The 21195-nt window shown below is 37.5% G+C and overlaps 1 non-coding gene across 1 annotated transcript; it reads left to right on the forward strand.

The window, feature by feature from the left end:
• Positions 1-10158: 10158 nt before the first annotated feature.
• Positions 10159-10348, forward strand: LOC121492307. The gene has a single exon (XR_005988202.1). It is a non-coding gene; the product is annotated as a U2 spliceosomal RNA (small nuclear RNA).
• The last annotated feature ends 10847 nt before the right edge of the window (positions 10349-21195 follow it).

Raw genomic sequence — 21195 nt, forward strand, 5'->3', positions numbered from 1 at the left:
TAAATTTGACATTTGTCTCACTTCCCAAAATCACACTGAGATTTTGATTGGGATATGCCAGACGTTTTGATGTCTGTTCTTCCAAAATATCTTTACAGAATTAAACTTCCCATTTAAGAATATAAGATGCTGGGATGCCAAGGGTGGCTCAGTCTAAAACATCTGCCTTTGGCTCAGGTCATGACCCCAGGGTCCTGGGATGGAGCCGGGTGTCAGGCTTCTTGCTCAGTAGAGAATCTGTTTCTGCCCCTCCCCTTGCTCCTTCCTGCTCTCTCTCTCTCTCAAATAAATAAAATCTTTAAAACAGAAAAGAATATAATATGTCTACCTTCCTATTAAAATCTCATTTAAAGTTCTTTCTGGATATAGCTATATGTGTAGAAGGTATATGTGGGGAAGGACGTGTACATGTATGTATGTATGGGTATGTGTGTGTGTGTGTGTGTGTGTGTGTGTTTTCACATAGGCCCCACTGTGCTTAGTACACTTATTCCTAAATATGTCATGGATTTGGTTGCTACTGGTGATATTTTTTATTATGTTCTCTAGTTGGTTATTTATGGAAGCTAATGAAATCTGTGTATCTGTTTTTTTTAAAATTTATGATAGTCACACAGAGAGAGAGAGAGAGAGAGGCAGAGATACAGGCAGAGACATAGGCAGAGGGAGAAGCAGGCTCCATGCACCGGGAGCCTGACGTGGGATTCGATTCCGGGTCTCCAGGATCGTGCCCTGGGCCAAAGGCAGGCACTAAACCGCTGTGCCACCCAGGGATCCCTGTATATCTGTTTTTTAATAAGCCATTGTTCACTCTATTTCTAATACTTTTCGAATTGATTTTCCTTGGTTTCTTAAGCTGATAGTAATATCTTTAAATAATGATAATTTTCTTTTCCTCTCCAATCTTGACCCTCAAGATTTAGAGGAAGAGCACATTCCTGCCTTGTGCTAGTTTTGTTTCCTTTTCATACACGAGTAATATATAAGCATAGTACATATGTTAGAAAAAAAACTTTTAAAAATCACCCATCTGAAATAACACAACTATCTCTACTTGTCCACATATTTTCTTTTTAGACTGTTTTCTGTGGAAATATATATGCATGTGTGCACATATGTGTATATGTATACAAAATCATATGAATATATAAGTATTATAAAAATGAACACTATTTGTAATGTGAATCCTAGGCTTTCTATAGCATGAAAGTATTTTCAGGAAAATAAATATATATGTCATAATTTTATATTGATTTATGTCTTTGTATCATAATCTATTCACGCCAGCTTCTAATTTTAGGACATTTAAGTTGTCTCCAGTTTTTGATATTCTAAATTGTCTTGCAATAAATCCTAGTTAGAATAGTCTGATTCCTGCCCCTGCTGCATCTAGAACAGATTCCTGGAAATAGAATTGGTGAGTCGAATGATACATGTTCTTATAACATCTTTGATATATGCACTATTTTCCTACCAATAGTTACAGGGGATTTTAATGCTGATCATTTCATTGGAGCATATCTGTTTCCATTTTCTCCAGTGCTGATTTTATCATTCCTCTTCACCTTTACAATTTGAAAAGAAAAAGAAAAAGATGGGTCACATTTCAATATGAGCTGCTTTGATTAGTAAGGAGTTTGGATGCAATTGGAAGTTGTATCTTTCTTTTGAGACTGCCTACCTATGTAGTTTATCTAGATTTGGATTTTAAGAGGGGTGATTGTGTAATTTTGTTGTTGAATGTCAAGTATTCCATATATAAAAACTATATTAACCCTCTTTGTCATATATTTTTTTCCAAATGTTTTTCAAAGTTTACATTACAACATGTAGAAATATAATATCCATATATTTTTTCACATAACCTTATGAAATATCAATTTGTAAATTTGCCTTAGATTTTTTAAAAAGCAAGAAAACATTTCATTACATCTGATGTACTTTGTGTTTCTCTCCATAATTGCATTCTACTTCCTCTCTCTCTCCCAATCTAATCATTTTCCCAGTTTTGGAGGGATAATGCATGTTTTGATAGTAATACTATGTGTGTGTCCATAAATGATGTATATATACTCTTGTTTTGCACATTATATTTTGAAACTTTACGTTAATCAAATCATAGTATAGGTGTTCTATAATTGGCTTTTGCTCAATATTATATTTGGAAATATATTCATATTGAAATATACAGCTATAATTCATTCATTTTAATGGAGGCATAGTATTCTATTTTATAAATACATGACAATTTATCCATTTTCGTTTTGTTGGGCACTTAGAGTTTTTATTTTTCTGAATTTTCATTATAAGAACATTTAAATGAATATTACATGTATAAGAGTCTCTCCAGGAACATAGTGAGATGAGGATTGTCTGGGTCACTGGTATGCACAATTTCAGATTCTCCAGATGGTGCCAAACAGCTCTTGTAAGCAACGGGAGCATTTTACTCTCTCCTGAGTATTGTTTCTCCACTCCAACTCATAGTAGTACCAAACTTTTAATTGCAGTGTTGTGGAAAAAAAATCTCACTGTTTTACTTTTGTATTTTCCTGGTATGAGTCAGTTGGGTTGTCTTTTCACACATTTATTGACCACTGGCGTTCCCTCTTCCTGAAACCTGTGTATACTTTGCCCATCCTTCTGTTTATTTTTCTAAACTAACTGTGGCAATCCTTTATACTTATACACATTATAAATTATAAATTGTTTCATAGTCTATGGTTGGCCTAGGAATTTGTGTGGTGTTTTGTTGAGAACTATCTTAAACTTTTATGTAGGCTGACATTCTTTTTTTTCGGGTTTGGGCTGTGTGTGTGTGTGTGTGTGTGTGTGTGTGTGTGAAATCTGACTTTCCTTATATGAAGATCATAAAGATAGGCTCCTATATTTTCTTCTAAAAGTTAAAAACTTTCGCTTTTTATAGTTAGTTCTTTAATCTACCTGGAGTTTATTTTGTATATGGTGTGAGGTAAGGATCTAAATTCTTTTCCATATGGATAACCTGCTATCCCAGGACCACTTAGCAAATAGTTCATCCTTTTGCCACTAGCCCATCATTTCATTTTCTATCATATCAAATTTCTGTATATGAATGAGCCTGTTTCTGCATTCTCTGTTCTGTTCCACTGGTATCCTTGTTAATGCCTCCACCAACAGCACATTTTAATAATTATATTTTTGAAATGTCTTGATACATAGCAGAAAAAGTCCTTGTACCAGATTTTCTCCAAAAGTTGTTTTTAATATAGTTAAATATATCATTTTTCCTTTATATTCAGTTTTCTGTTAGAAAGGTGTGCTCCACCCAACATTATATAAATGTCAGAACGATAATGTATAAATATTTCATAGCTTCCCTACCCTCCTCCAGGCCAAAAATATTCTGTATCTATTTACTTAGATCCCTGATTTTCTGTCATATTTTAAAATACTTGGTACAAAAAGCTGAAGAATCAGAAGGATCAAGAAAAAGGGTACATATGTATTTTACATATACAAAATGTATAGCCACAGAAGAGGAATGAGGAAGTTGAACCATACATTCTTGGTTTCTGAATGAATTTTGATTGGGAATTGAAGAGTGGAATAAATACCAAATTTTGTAGCTACAAGCTGTTGTACATGTGGAGGACATGGAGAATGGCAGAGATGGGGAGAGAATTTTTTTTTAATGTTTTGTAGCTCATTAAAAATGTACTTCTCTCTCTCTTTCTCTCTCTCTCTCTCTCTCACACACACACACACACACACACACACACACACTGTCACTATGGCCCATTGGTGTTTATTCAAGAGTGTTAAGATTTAAACTCCTTTCAATTCTCTTTTTCTGTATGGTTTCTGTTTAATGGTAATTCTATGGTAAGAGTAAATTATGAAACAACTTAAATCTTATTTTGATAAATGAATAGTAACCCGTTTTCCCCTAGTACTTTAATAACTATACAATTTATTTTAGAAACAAATGCACATAAGAGAAGGTAGATGTCCCTTCCTACCTATTCCCCAGTCTCTAACTTGCCTTTTTCAGGCAAATTGTGACCAGTTTCTTAGGAACCTAGAGATACTTAAGTGTAAACCATGTGTATGGTTTACATTACCCCCATGCTTTTATCCCTATTTACAGTAGCATACTACATAAATTCGGCTATTCCTTACCTCTATCCCTACTGAACACATTATTTGGAGATCATTCCTTATCTGTGCATAAAGATCTTCCCGGTTATTTTAGCACTAGCATAATATTATACTATATGAACACATCAGTGTATTTACCTAGTCTTTTCTTTCCCAGTATTTTACTGCTGTAATTGATATGTTGAACAAGCATACCTAATGATATACTCAAAATAAAACTTTTTCTCCCATTATCCATGATAATCCCAAATCCAGAAGTATTTCTTTAGAATAACACCTCTTGCCTTTGTTCGAAAACACTAGCTGTTCTCATGGGTTTTCATTTTCAGTCAAAAATACAGCCTCATTTCAGAAGTTATAATCTTTATTTCCATGTAACAGATCAAACCCCTGAACTTGACTTAGTGTCTTGTTAGCTACTGGTAAGAAGATTGCCATAGGAAAGGGACCTTTGTCTGCCTCTCTTCCTTACATGATTCCCCTGTTAGTTGAGATTTCACTTCCCACAAGAGTCAAGATGGGGGAAAGGGTGAGTAAAGGTAAAGGAATGAGGTGATGGTTATCATTGTTTGGGTGATTCTGAGTTCTCTGTCCCTAGCTGATGGCTCAGCTGCTTCCTTCTCTTAAGGAACTATGTGTGATTGTTGGAAGTGTTCTAGAAAGTTGCTCTTCCCTGCAGTTCTCCTGACCTGTTACTAATTGTTGTTTTAGACTCCTTTCTTGGCATTACCAGCTTTGTTCTACCAAGTTCTCCTTGGCCTATGGGGCAGCCCTATTGAATCAGGCCCAGGGACACCCTATGCTGGTCTTCAGTACATATCTGACTTCAGAAACACTCATATATCCCTTGTCCTAACACTCTCTGATCCCAACCCAGCTGCAACTGCAGGGTTTTGACTAAAGCTGCAAGACAGACCTTCTCTGATTTCTGGGTTTCTCAGAAGAGTCAGCCCCTGACCCCAGGCCATTTTAGCACCCCCAAACCTGGGGCAGGCACCAGCCTCCTTTTTCTCCCACTCCTGGAAAAGTCTTTTGAAGCTCCCCAAGAAGTTCCTTGAAATTCTCCTTCCTAGTCTCCATAGCAATCTTCCCTACTGGTCCCCCAAAGTTGAAGTGAAGACCCAGAAAGGCAACAGCTCTCTAAAGAATCCTCTCCTCCAAGCCCCAGTCTTGTAGTCTCAGACCTTATTTTCATCCTTGATGTGGCTGAGGAGCTCAAGAATCATTGAACAGATTCTTGGCCAAATTCCTTCATCAATCTATAGAAAGAAAGGGGTCTGTGGCACATTTACTTTGGTGTCCTGAACCAAGAAAAGTTCTCTTCTAATATTTTGTTACACGATCATAAATAATACTGCCATTAATATTCTTGTCCAAGGATATTTATTTGTACACATGGGCCAGTATATCTACATAAAATACCAGATGAATTAATAGAAAAGGAATTGTGGGGCTAAAGTATATGGTCATCTCTTTGTTATTAAAATATTGATATAAGATATTGCCAAATTGTCCTCCAAAGGGTTATGCAAATTGCTGTGCACCAAAAATATAGGAGTGTCTGTTTCCCACCCTTTGAATAAGCTTCATATTTTACATTTAAGCCTTTGACCTACCTGAATTTATTCTGACACAAATTATGTTTTAACTCCTGATATCCCCTGCCCCAAAATATATTAGATAGAAAATGCAAATGTATTTATTGAAGAAATTCATCCATTCCCCACTGACTTAAAATGCCACTCTTATTTTGCAATACATTCTTGAATATTTTTGGACTTGTTCTGGGCTTTGTCTTTTTGTTTCACTGAACTGTTTTGTCTATTCCTGCACTAGTTCCATACGATTGTGATTATTGTAACTTTATTATAAATTTTAATATCTGGTAAGGATACTCCCATTTCATTACTCTCTTTTTTTCAAAAATTCCCTGGATCTTATCAAACTTTATTCTTTCAATGATTTTTAGAAACATTCTGCCTAGTTCTAAAAAATCCTATATGGATTTTGATGAAGATTACAAATAATTTATAGTTAAATATATGGGAAATAGACAATATTTAGTATTTAATATTCCTAAATAAGAACATAATATTCTTACTAGTGATTTAAAGAATTCAAGTGAGCTTTTTAATTTTCTTCATACAAATTTTTCCACATATTTCCATAAATCTAATTCCATGTTTATGTGACATTGCATATATTCATTGTTATTAAAATAAAGATCTTTTTCCCATTATACTTTCTAATTGCAGTTGATCCTTGAACAACACAGGTTTGAACTGCACTAGTCTGGACTTTTTGTATATAGTACTATAAATGTATTTTTCTTTTCCTTATGATTTTCTCAATAACTTTTTCTTTTCTCTAGCTTATTTTATTGTAAGAATATAGTATATAATACCTATAAATACAGAATATGTGTTAGTTGACTGATTATGTTATCACTAAGGCTTCCAGTCAATAGTAGGCTATTAGTAGTTAAGTTTTGGGGAAGTCAAAAGTTATATGTGGATTTTCTACTACATGGCGGTTGGTGCCCCTAAACGTCATGTTATTCAAGAATCAATTGTAGTTAATATTGGCATTAAATTTTTTCATTTTGAAAAATATTACTATTTCCAGTCATTTTAGTTTATCTTCTTGGGCCTTCTAAATAGGTAATCATATTATTTATAAATAGTGATAACATTATTAACTCTATTCCAAGATTTATACTATTCATTTTTATTTATTTATCCAGTTACCAAGGCTTCATCATCCACTACAAAGTTAAAGTTATGAACCCATACCTATGAATGTCTCTAAGGATAGACAATAGTTGCAAAGACATGTTAACGCAAAATGTTAAGTGGTTATTTCATAGGTTGAAACGTCTGTATTTTGGTAATATTTGCAGTAAACATCAGGAAAATCAGTAAAGCTAATTTATGCAACTTATTTAAGTCTATATGTCTATAATTACCCAAGTCAAGAAGTAAAAGAGCACTTACCCTCCTACTTCCAGTGATAATGGATTAATAGGGATGGAGCTTACCTTTTCCACCCTAAACAACTAGAAATTAGAAAAATGCATGAAATAACCACTTCCAGATATTAGAAAATAGGTAGCTCAGGAAGGACAAACAAACAAACAAACAAATGAGGGATTGAATTGGCTTTCTGCCTAGAGGCACCTTCTGGACCACAGAACACAGAGAGAATCGCAAGCTGTGTATGGCAGTCTCACTGAGTTGAGGAAACAGGAATTGGAATTCAAGGATGCTGAGGCAGCTAAACTATTGAGAGGAAGAATTCCCAGGTAGAGTAAACTATTCAGAAAAAGAGCTTGAGAAATATGCATAGGAATCCTTTTAGGAGTCTTTGATGAATACTAAAATGGCTGTGTGTAGAATAAAGCTCCATGAGAGTGGAAAAGAATAAACAGTGAATCAGAAGGTGAATAATTCTAAGATCTCAACCAGGGCTGGAAGAGTCCTTATTGAACATGTAGTACATTTAGTAGAGAGCCAAAGAAGAATCACACATTAACAGAAGGACTAAATCATAGATTAAAAGCCCACCAGAAAGGGGGCACATAGGTGGCTCAGTGGTTGAGTGTCTGCCTTTGGCTCAGTCATGATCCTGGGGTCCTGGGATTGAGTCCCACATCGGGCTTCCTGTGGGGAACCCCATTCTCCCTCTACCTATGTCTCTGCCTCTCTCTGTGTGTCTCTCAGGAATAAATAAATAAAATCCTTAAAAAAATTAAGAGCCCACCAGAAAAACGCTTTTAAAAAGGCCTTGAAAGGATCAAACTAAATCATTGGTAACTTTGCTGCCCACCACAACAAAGGCCAATGCTTTTTTAAAAAGACAACAACATCCTGAGTTTTAAGAATGTATTACTTACAATGTCCAACCTCCAATCTAAAATTTCTCGAGATGATTAGGAGCAGAAACGGGTCACCAATAATCAGGTGGAAATATCATTCAATAGAAAAATACCCAGATGGTATAGGTGAAGTAATTATTACTTAATATTTAACTATTTACCCTCTTAATAGTTATTATGAATATGTTCCATAATTTAAATTTAAAGAAAACCTGTATCTTAAATGTATTCCATAAGGCAGTACAATGCCATTTGAAGGTAGACCGAGAGATATATAAAAAACATGATAGGACAGCCCAGGTGGCTGAGCGGTTTAGCGCTGCCTTGGGCCCAGGGTGTGGTCCTGGGGTCCCAGGATCGAGTCCCCCCCGTTGGGCTCCCTGCATGGAGCCTGCTTCTCCCTCTGCCTGTGTCTCTGCCTCTCTGTGTGTGTGTCTCTCTGTGTCTCTCATGAATAAATAAATAAATAATCTTAAAAAAAACCGATAGCACTCTCTAATCTCTAAAAATAAAACAAAGAAGCTAATAATGGTGGAGGCAAAATAGAATAAAAAAATTCAAAGGAGAAAAAAATGAATAACTGGGACAAATAGAAAATAAATAAAAAGATGGTGGACATACAAATGGCCAACAGGTATGTGAAAAGGTGCTCAATGTCACTAATCATCAGGGGAATACAAATCAAAACCACAATAAGATGTTACTTCATACAGGTCATCATGGTTATTATAAAAAATAATAAATAACAAATATTAGTATGTGAAGAAAGGGAAATCCATATACACCATTGGTAGGAATATAAATATATACAGCCATTGTAGGAAATCGTATGATGATTCCTCAAAAAATTAAAACTATAACTACCATATGATCCAGCAATCCCATTTTTCAGTATTTATCTGAATATTTGCACACCCATGTTCATTGCAGCATTATTCACAATAGCCATGATATGGAAGCAATCTAAAAAGTCCTTTAATGGATGAATAGATAATTATAATATTGTTAATATAACATATCTAGTATAAACATGCTATGCAATGTAGATATATGTATGTATCTCTCGTCGCGAAATATTATTCACCCATTAAAAAAGGGTTTATTGAAGTTGTGGGATATAATTACAGCAGTACTTAGAGGTAAATTCATACCACTAACTGTTTATGCTAGAAAAAAAGAAAAGCCCCAAATTAATAACATAATTAGCCCATCTAAGAAGTTACCAAAAAAAGAGAGAGAGAAAAAAGCCTAAAGTTATTAGAAAAAAAATAAAGGTAAGAGCAACAAAAAACGTTATAGGAAACAAACACACAAAAGAAAATCAAAACAAAAGTTGGTTCTTTAAAAAGAATGTTTTTATTTATTTATTTATTTTTTAATTTTTTTTTTTTTAATTTATGATAGGCACACAGAGAGAGAGAGAGAGGCAGAGACACAGGCAGAGGGAGAAGCAGGCTCCATGCACCGGGAGCCCGACGTGGGACTCGATCCCGGGCCTCCAGGATCGCGCCCTGGGCCAAAGGCAGGCGCCAAACCGCTGCGCCACCCAGGGATCCCAAAAAGAATGTTTTTTAATTAGAAATCTCTAAATTTATCAAGAATAAAGGAAGACACAAATGACCAATATTAGGCATAAAAAACAGGGAGTTCATTTAGATCCTATATACACTAAAAGGTAATAAAATAATATTAGGAATTAGTTTATGACAGTAATTTTATGATAATTTGCAGCAAATGAATAAATTTATATACACAATAAATAAAATTCCAAAATTTGTATTTGTGATTAGAAATAGTACCACAGATAAAACTGCAGACTCACATGACTTCACTCATGAATTATATTTATTTCTATTAAAAAAAACTTATCTGACATAAACTCTTTCTTAAAATAGGGGAAGAAGTCAGTATTATCATAATGCTGAACTATATAAAAACATTGGAAGATGAAAAAATAACAGACCAATATCCTTCATGAACATTAAAAAAAATCCTTAAAAAATATCCTTAACAAAATACTAGCAAATTGAGTCTAGTAATACATACATAAATCATGACCGAGTGAAGCATTTTCCAGGAATGCAAAGTTGGTTTAACATTCAAAAATCCTATCAATACATTTCATCATATTAAAAATAAAGGTGATCATTTCTCAGCCTTTGGCTAAGATCAGGTGCAGCATCTGTTCTTATCAGTTTAATGTCTGATATATTATCTTTCCAGGGACAATATATTAAATAGATTTTTGGAGCAGGGAGATGGAATAGGAGCTTGCTCTGTCCAACCTGTGCATCAACCTGATATTGCAGTACCTTTAGGAATGGTGGACCCCCACCTTATTAAAAAATAAAGAAAGAAAATAAAAGTAAAGGTAAAAAATAATAACATTCAATCTATAAGGAAAAACACTTGACATAATGCAACTCCCATTCATGATTAGAAGTTCTCCACAAACCAGGAATCAAATATTTTTTAAAATCTAAGAAAAACCTATACCCTCCTTCATCAAACAGTAACAGAATACGTATTCTTCTCAGGCTTACATGAAAGACTGACCACCCAAGACTGACCACATTCTGGGCCATAAAACACACCTCAACAAATTTAAGAATATAAATCATAGTGTCTGCTTTCAGACCACAATGGAATTTAACTGGAAACCGGTAACAGATAACTGGAAAATACCAAAGCACATGGAAATTAAACAACACACTTCTAAATAACACATAAGTCAAAGAAGAAATTTCAAGTAAAATATAAAATATTTTGAAGTAAATGAAAATGAAAATACAGCTTTTATGAAAATTTGTGAAATATGATGAAATCTGTGCTTAGAGGGATATTTATATACATTAGGAAAGAAAAAAGATCTAAAATCAATAACCTAAGTTTCTGTTTTAAGAAACTGAAAAAAGACAAGCAAATTAAATAAAAAATAAACAGAAGTAAAATAAATATCAAGAATTGGAGCAGAAGTCAACAAAATTTAAAACAGGAAATTAATAGAGAAAGTCAAGATAACCAAAAGCCGTTTGAAAAGATCAATAAAATTAATAAGCCTCTCTCCAAGCTATCTAATAAAGAAGGAGAGGACACAAATTTCTAATACCATAAACGAAAGAAAGGATATCACTATAGATCCCATAGATATTAAAAGGATAATAAAGACATGGTGCAAGTGACTCTATGCCCCCAAATTTGAAACCTAGATGAAACAGACCAATTCCCTGACAGGTACAAATTGCCAAAATTCACACAAGAAGAAATAAACAATCTGAATAGGCCTATATCTACTAATGAAATTGAATTGATATTTAATAATCTTCCAAAACAGAAAGCATCAGGCCCAAATGGGTTCACTGTTTACTTCTACCAAACGTCTAAAGATACCCATTCTCTATAATCCCTTACATAGGGTAGAAGCAGGGGAAATAATTCAGAAGTAATGTTTTGAGGCTAGCATTTCCCTAGTACCCAAACTGAACAAAGACATTAAAAGAAAGAAAACTACAGGTAAATATCATGAACATAGATGCCAAAATATTCAACAAAATATTAGCAACTTGAATCCAATAATGTACAAAAAGAATTATACACCATGATCAAGTGGAATTTATCCCAAGTATGCAAGGCTGGTTCAACATTCAAAAATCAATTAACATAATCCATCATATCAATAGGCTGAAAAAGAAAAATCACATGATCATATCACTAGATGTAGAAAAAGCATTTGACAAAATCCAACACCTATTCATGATAAATGCTCTCAGTAAACTAAAATAGAAGGGAACTTCCTCAACTTACAATTAAACCTTTAAAAATACTACTTACAATAGGATCAAAGATATGGATAATTTAGAGATAAAATTAAACTATATGAAACACTGCTGAGAAAAAATTTTAACTTAAGTAAATGAAGGGAAAGATCACATTCATGTATCAGAAGACTCAGGATCATTCAAATGTATATTCTGCCCAAATCAATCTATAGATTTAGCTGCAAGCTCAATCAAAATTCCAGTAGGCTTTTAAATAGAAATTGACAAGTTAATTCTAAAATTTATATGGAACAGCTAAGGAACTAGGATAGCCAAAATGATTTTGAAAGAAGACCAAAATTGAAGGACTTAACAATACTTGATTTCAAGGCTTATTATATTATACTAGAAAAGAAGCCAGGTACAGAAGAGTATATATTACATGATTGTGTTTATATTAAACTCTAGAAATACTATCTAGAGAAATAGAAAACAAATTAATAGTTTCCTGAGGTCAGGGGCAGAGATAAAGGACAGAGGTTAACTGGGTAAAGGCACAAGTGAAACTTTCTAGGTCAATTATCTTCACTGTAGTGGTGGTTATGAGATTGTACACATTTGTCAAAAGTCATTGGCCCATACACTTAAAACATGTGCATTTTATTGTAAATTATACCTCAGGAAAATATAGCTTTAAAAAGAGTATTATTAAGATATCCCTATGAAAGATAAAGAACTGGTATATGTTTACATCATACTTCTAAATTCCTCCTCTCAATTTTTGCCAAAATAATTTGACATTTTTACTTTAGTTTTATCATTATCAGTTATATATATAAATATATATATTTAAAGATTTATTTATTTATTCATGAGAGACACAGAGAGAGAGGCAGAGACATAGGCAGAGGGAGAAGCAGGGCCCTGCAGGAGCCTGATGTGGGACTTGATCTCGGAACTCCAGGATCACGCCCTGAGCCTGAGCTGAAGGCAGACGCTCAACTGCTGAGCCACCCAGGTGTTCCATTTTTATATATTTTTTAATGTAACTAAGAAAGTAGTCCACTTCACAACAGTAATTGCAATAGTTTAAATTTAGTTCTGTGTCCATATTGCTTCAATAGTCACCAGTTTCATTTATAACGTGACTCTCTCATTTGTGAACTTTCTCATTTTATCTATTTCTTAATTGGATTACATTCTTAAGTAAGTTTTTTTTCCATAGAAGATAGGTCTGTGGTATTTTTCCTGAATATGTATGTAAATAAAAATGTTTTCTGTTGTCTTAATACACAAATGACAACTTACCTTATATATAGAATTCTTGAATCTCATTTTTTTCTTCAAAATTCTGGATAAATTTCTAGTTTTCTCAGTTACCTAATGTGGCAAAGAAATATGAACCAACTTTGATTACTTTCAATCTTGAAAAAAAATCTCTCTTCCTTTGCTTTCAGACTCTTACAGACTACTAGTTTTCCACATTTCTCAGGATTCACCTTCCTACACTCTTTTGTAATACTTCTTCCTCCTCTGCTTGTTAATATTGGTGCTCCCAGAGACTCTACCTAGGGCCTCCTTTCTCATGCCATACCAAGGGTCATAAATCCAGTCAATAAAAGAACTCAATAAAATAAATAATTTTCTTGGAAAATACAAATTGCCTTAAGAAATTCAAGAAATATAATGCCTTAAAAGACCAATAATTAAGGAACAAATTGAAAAGGTTGATAGAGAACTATCTCAAAATATGGTACAATGACTGTTTTATCACTTAAATGTTCATGGAATTGAGGATTTCCATGATACATAAACTTTTACAGAGAATAGAAAGATATTTTTATATCCAGTTGATTTCATAATCATAGATTAATCATGATACAAAAACATGAGAAATATAGTAACAAAACAAAATGCCTACCAATCAGGTAGAAAATCAGATCAAATCAGATCAAATCTAGCCCAAATAGTATCAGCCCACTGTTAGAGGAATTTGTAAGACATGATAAAGTAACTATAGCAAAAACGATACTCAAACTCAGTTCAAACATCAACTTGAGCTACTCAATGACCACACACCTCTCTACACAGATTAATGGTCTCACATAAAAAGAATCATGCCCACCTCTGGGCAAAAGTACTATTTATCTCAGTCTCTGCTATTTTTCTACACACCATGTACAACATTCAACAAAAGTTTACAAGAAACACAAAAAAGTAATAAAAAAAATTGTCAAGAGATAAGGCAGTCAACAGAACTAGACCCAGAGATTACCCAGATATTAAAGTGATCAAATAGGAACTTTAAAATAATTGTGATTAATATTTTAAAGGACCTAATGGGAGAAGTGGACAACATGCTAAGGGGACTTCAACACTGAGGTTAAAACTATAGGAAAGTCAAATAGAAACACTACAGATGAGGGATGTGATATCTGAGCTAGAGAAGCATTCCTTTGGCAGGTTTATCCATAGACTAAATGCAGAAGAGAAAAGAAAAAGAATCACTGAACTTAAAGACAGCTTAATAGACATTTTCCAAACTTAAGTATTAAAATTCCAGAAGACCCAAAAGCTGTAGGACAATATCAAATTGGAGTCCCAAAAGAAGAGAGAAAACTTGGAAAAAAAAATATTTGAAGATATAGTGGCTGATAACTTTTCCAAAATTACTGAAGGACAACAAACACAGATCCAAGAAACTCAGAGGAAAAACAAATATTAAAAAGAAACAAATAAAATCTAAACATATTAGTCAAACTGCCAAAATTCAAAAATATTCCCTGTATTGGTTTAGGGTTTCAGTGAGATTGCAATAAAAATTCCAGTGAGATTTTTGATAGAAATAGGCAAAGTACCCCTAAGCTATATATGAAAAAGCAAAGGAAAACTGAAATAACCAAAATAATTTTGGAAAAGAAAGTTGAAAGACTCATACTATCTGATTTCAAGACTTAATATAAAACTATAATTATCAAAATGGTAGTATTGGTAAAAAGACACATAGATTAATAGAACATAATAAAATCCAAAATAGACTCTCATGAATTTCATTGATTTTTGACAAAGGATCAAAAATAATTCATTAGAAAAAAGATAACATTTCAACAAATGGTGCTGAGATGCTTGGGCATCCACATGCAAAAAAAAAAAAAAAAAAAAACAAACCCCAAAAACGAAACCTAACTTCAATCCCTATCTCACTTCATATGAAAATTAACTCCAACATATCATAGCTCTAAATGTAAATTATAGAACTATAAAACTTCTAGGGAAAAGCTCTGGAGAAAATCTTTGTGATTGGATTGGACAAAATTGTTAAACTATGAGTTTAAACATAATCCACAAAAGAAAAAAATGATAAATATTGGCCTTCATCAAATTAAAAAATTCAGCTCTTCAAAAGACTCTTAAGAAAAAAGAATGCAGGTGTGGAGAAAATATTTACAGTATATATATATATGATAAAGAATTTTTATCCAAAAATTGTAAAGAATTTTTATAACTTAATAGGAAGACAACCTAATCTAAAAATGTGTTTGAAAATAATCTAAACACTGAGCCAGAGAAAATATATGGGTGGCAAATAAGCACATGAGAACAGGCTCAGTATCATTAATCATTAGGAAAATGTAAGTTAAAACCACAATGCGATATCACTACACCCCTATTGAATGGCAAAAATTTTAAAAATTAACATTACTGGGGTACCTGGGTGGCTCAGTTGGTTAAACATCTACCTCTTGGTTTCAGCTAAGGTCATGATCTCAGGGTGGTGAGATTGAGCCCTGCATCAGGCTCCACACTCGAGTATGGTTCACAATCTGCTTCAGATTCTCTCTCCCCCTCCCTCCTCCTCTGCCCCACCCACATGCACATACACACTCTCTCTCTAAAATCAATCAATCAATCAATCAATCTTTAAAAAAATAACTAACATTACCAAGTGTCGCAGAAGAATGTTATTGATCAGAACTCTCAAACATTGCTTCTAGAGATGCAAAATAGTCCAGCCTCTAGGAAAACAATGTGGCAGCTTCTTATAAAATTAAAAATACAGTTAATATCTAAACATGATTCAGGGATTCTGGATTCCTAGGAATTTACCCAAGAAAATGAAAACATATGTCCACCAGTGACTGATCGGTAAACTTTTAGGAGCTTTAATCATAACTGGCCCAAATTGGGTAGCCCAGGTGGCTCAGTGGTTTAGCACCTGCCTTCATCCCAGGGTGTGATCCTGGAGACCAGGAATCGAGTCCCACGTCAGACTCCCTGCATGGAGCCTGCTTCTCCTTCTGCCTGTGTCTCTGTCTCTCTCTCTCATGAATAAATAAAAGCTTTAAAAAAATAATTGGCCCAAATTAGAAATAATCCAAAGGTCTGTCAACTGGTAAATGGGTAAGAAAATTGTTATATCCATATAATGGAATAGTACACAGCTATAAAAAAGAATGCAAGAGTGACACATGCAAAATATGAATGAATTTCAAAAGCATTTGCGAAATGAAAAAAGCCAGACACAAAACACCACGTACTATATTCCACTTATTAGACATGGTATAAAAGGCAAAACTCTAGGAATAGGAATCCCCTGTATCCCTGCAAATTCACATACATAAATATTCTCCAGGTTAATTCTCTCCCATGCAAAATCACTTATGCAAAAGGAAACTTAAATGAAAAAACTCAGGCTCCAGCTTAAAGCCCCTTAGGATGCAGAAAAATGTCCATCACCATGTTATTTGTAACATACACTTAAAGGAAGTGGTTGGATGAATAACCATTGAAAGAATGCAGCCATTCAATCACGTGATGGAGAATGTTAATCACAAAAGAAGCAGATGGCATATAGGTAAGAAGATAGGATACAAAATGGAAACACTACGAGCTAACAACTATTGAACATCTCCTATGCATTGGACACTTATCTCAGGACTTTATGAATATTATTCCACTCAATTCTGGCAAATACCATATTGTTATTGTTGTGTTGTTGTTGTTATCAGTTGTGGGTTCTCAAGCTCGAGAAACTTGATGTAACAGGCGTAAGTGATAGAGCTGAGATTGGAGCCCGGGTAGTCTCTTCCAGACTCAGAATTCTAACTGATACAATTTAGTATCTATCCTGCGTGACAGTAAACCTCTATTTCTTAAAAAGCACATGTAGGCCTGGAAGCAGCTGAACCAGAATATTAACAAGTCATCTTCGGGTGGCGGTTACAGACAGCTTTTATTTTGATATTTTGCTTCTCTCTCTACTTTTCAAATGTGTTCTCCAGCAAGAGTGTGATGTGTATAAGAGTAGAATAACACGTGTGATTTACATTGATGAGGACTTAGTCTTGTCTAAAAGGTTGCCTCCTCATGAGACTCGACCTTCTAAGACTGAGGTCTAGGCTCTGTAAGTCCAAGTGTGGCACCCTGCACTCTCTCTGGCTCACTCTCCTTCTGTGTCACCCCACTTCAGAAGTCTAGGATGAGCAGTGAAGCGCTGTCTCCAGAGAAAAGCCTTCCAGCCGCTTCTGCCAGGCGTCCTGGACAGCAGCCTGAGGGAGGCCGGGTGAGGCCAGCTCCCCCTGAGTCTGATGCCGGCAGGGCTGGCCCAGGGTCCTCAGCTGAGCCCAGGAAGCAAGGACCCAGGTCTCCCCCACTGGAGGTGGGATGGGTGAGATGCTAGGAGACAAGGAGCCTTGAGGCAGTGGTGGCAAACATTAACAGGAGAAAAGACCTGTTTGATTAAGCCACGTCTCTCCTCCCCAGAACCCCCCTTCCCTCCCTGAGCTGTATTCAAACCCCATTGCATTTGGAGGGAAATCCAACCCATGTGTTTCTGATTCATTTACACTTAACTCATCAAAATGCTGTTTTGAAAGAGGCCATTGGATGGTCTACAAAGTCTGAGCAAAGCTCCCCGCCGCTGCGGGCTGGTTATGGACTCACCAAATACCCCTTCTAATCCACCAGGCCTGTGGGCAGGCTCTGCACCGCGGTACAGGCTGTCTGAATGTCTGCTCCCCAGCCTTGGCCTCCTTGGAGCCCTTCCCCAAAGCCTTCTGCCTCTTGTGAGTTCTCAGGCTGCCTGCGAGGGCATGAGAAACTCACCCAGCCCCCAGGGAATGGCACAAAATGTGCTGCCCTTCCCAGACGAGGCTGGGTTTGAGATGAACCCATAGAGCAGAACGCAAAAGAAGGGAACTAATAGATCTCAGGCCCAGGGAGTATATTTTAGGTCGCAGTGGTCTGCGTGGGGCCTTCCCATCATAGTGGGTGCAGCACTCATCTCAGAGGTGAGTGATGACAAGACTAAGAAGTCTACCTTGCTGCCCAGGCATGCCTCTCCCACCAGAGTCTGAACCTGCACTGTCTCCCCAGTCTTGGACCTCTCTGGACTGGGTTCGAATGAAGTACTGATCTTCCAGAAAGAGCAGGGCACCGAGTCCATCGTCAGGGCCCTGCAGGTGTGCTTGGGTCAACGTGGCATGGTGCTCAGTGTCAACCACGGGTACAAAATCAAGTTCTCCTAAGCAGACATTTGGAAGACATTAAATCAAAAAATGGTTGACTCAGATGCAAAGCACGCCCAAGCTAGAAAAGGCCTTGGAGATCTTTGTGGTCCAACCCCCACGTTTACAGATTGATCCTCACGAGATCCCCTCCAGGAGGCTTTGGAGGAAGCCAAGCTCCTCCAGCTTGCTGCTTTGGGAGAACATGGGGTGTGGTCAGAAGAGACGAGGAAGGCTGGGCCTCCTCCAAGCAGGGCTTAGACGAAACACGTGGGAAGCAAGAACAGAACCAAGAGTGGGGACCTGGGTCCTTTTGTGCCCCCATCACAATGGGTTTTAACCTTTACATAACCCCCTTCCCTCTGTGCATATTGCTTCTTTTCCCCTGTGATTACTACTAGCAGGGAAAATTCTTCAGAACCTGCCATGAAGACATGGACAGTCGGGGACTAGAAGGCAAGCAGTGCCCTGTTGGGAGCCATGGGGGGAACAGAAGGAGCTGACCGAGACAAGAGGACGGAAGATGAATAATGATAGTAATGACCGTTTATTGGGAGAATTTCTTCAATTGTGAAGCTCAGAGAGGTTCAGTAATTTGCTCCATTTCACACAGCTACTAAATGTTGGCATCCGAGTTCAAATCCACATCTGCCTGTCTCTGAAATCCATGTAACCCAACAAATAGGGAATGGGAGGACAGAAGGGAGAAGCTAGATTTGGCTCTGTGCTCCCTGGCATGCCGGCTTGATAATCAAGAAAGCTCCCAGAAGGAGGTGCTGTTGTGCAGAGTCTGGAAGGAGAGGAGGAGCGTGGTTTATTGTGGAGGGGAGGAGGGTGGTCCAAATGGAGGAATCAAGGTGTGTGCCAGTTGGGGTGCTCCGTGGCTCTGGGCACTGATGGTATATGGTGGTTGCACCTGGAACCCACCAGCAGGTGGCAGTATTTCAGAACAAGAAGGTGACCAAAGTAGGTTAGGACCCTAGGTTAGTAGTTACTGAGCTCTTACTAGGTGCCAGGCATTGTCATAAATGTTTTATAAAGAGCATCTCATTGAACCTTCACAGCAACTGTATGAGGTAAGTATTATTATTAGCCTTGTTTTACACATGAAAAGGGTTTAGTGACTTGTTCAAGGCCACAGATCTGGAGATAGGGGCACCAAGATTCTTAACGTAGAAGTCTAACTCCGGATTCAGAGCAGTGCACAGCTGTCACATCTCAATCCGCAAGCTCCACTGAATTTCCACCATGGGTGCCCCACCGTACTGGGCACTAGAGACTGGACAGCATGTCTGCTCCTGCTGCCCCATTGATAGCTCAAACGCCCTGGGATGGGGCAGGGAGGTCCTTAGAGGGAGCAGGTATAGGGCCGGCCACTGACCAGGTCCTCCAACCTAACTCAGGTCTGGCTGCTCCGCTCACAACTGAGCAGCCTTGGACATTAATGGATGTCTCAGTTTTGTTCATCTATTCATAGTTGGGTATCACGGCAACATCATAAGGATTAAAAGGAACAAGAATCAGGCATGGCGTGGGTAGTGCCATGACCATGAATATCAAACACAAAGGGCACCAGGAGCCCAGAAGAGGGCCATCCAAGTGGGTTTCTGAGGCTGAACAACAGCAGGCTGCAGGAGGCTGAGCCCGAGAAAGCATGAGGACTTGTGGGCGGTGAGGGGAGTTCAGTGTGCATCTCCCCATCCATGGAATCAGGCCTTGGGAAATATTAGAAGACTGGGAAGTGTGGTCTTCAGAGGGCTAAACAGGGCAGTAGAGGATTCAGAGCACCCTGGTCAGCATGCCGCCAGCCAGCAGGCATCTGTCTCATGGACATGCTAAGGGCCAAGCACTAATCTGGAGTTGGCTCAGCATGGGCTTTTCTTCCTGCCCTGTACATGCATCCTGTCACTCTTTTGCCATTGACTGAATTAAGCTCCACCCAGACCCACCACCTAGCTCTGCCCAGCAGTTCTTCTGGAACCACAAGCTCTGCATAACCCACTCTACCTGTGACCCCACCAGTCACATCCTCAGAGTACCCCCATCAGGGCAGGAGATGGCTACACAATTTCCATCCCAGGAGTGGTTGAGTCATTCAGAGAAGGTGAATGCCTCAGGACACTGTGATAGATGAGGGTTGTGGGCAGACATGTAGAGTTGGGACCCATTGGCCTGCAAACACAGTGCCACCCGAGGTTGCTCAGGCAGCAGGACCCACCTCTCCTCTCTGCTTCCATTTCTGACTTTCAAGTCTTCAGAAGCAGCACTGAGGGCAACCTCTCGCTCTGCTCCAACAACCCCAGGCCTCCCTCCAACTCTCCCTCCCCCCCATGCTTCTAGCCTTTCTTCTCAAGATATTGCAGGAACAAAGGCTACTGGCTCTTCAGGGTGGAGGGTGATGGGAGTGCATGTCTGGCTCTGGCGTTATCTGCACAGAGGCGCATTCCTTCCCTAGATCACCCCCCACCCAGAAACCTCATCCTTCATTCCATCTATGCACAGCTGGGGCTGGGGGAGGCCACGACAGGTGGGCCAGCCTCGGAGGTGGGTGGGGATGGGGTGCCACGGCCTCTTCTCCACCCTCCAAACAAGACAGATATGTCCCCTCTGAACATGCTGGGGGAGATTATTTTAACAAGCACTTTTGTACCAGGAAATCAGTGTGTTTAACCTAACAAGCAAAGAACAGCCCAGTGGGGCCCATAAATCTCGTTCCCACCTATTAATTTTACGGCCTACATAAAGCAGTGTTGAAGTCCAAAGTATATGTGACCTAAAAAGGCATTGCTCATTCTGACACATATACGACGTGGCCAGGACTCGAACCCTGACCCTGACCCTCGCTCCAGGAAGCCAACTCCCAAGCCTCACAGGGTGCAGGGGCTCACAACTGCAGAAACCTGCCCAGCCTCCTCTT

This window comes from Vulpes lagopus, chromosome 5, assembly GCF_018345385.1.
Source record: "Vulpes lagopus strain Blue_001 chromosome 5, ASM1834538v1, whole genome shotgun sequence".
Classification (NCBI taxonomy): Eukaryota; Metazoa; Chordata; class Mammalia; order Carnivora; family Canidae; genus Vulpes; species Vulpes lagopus.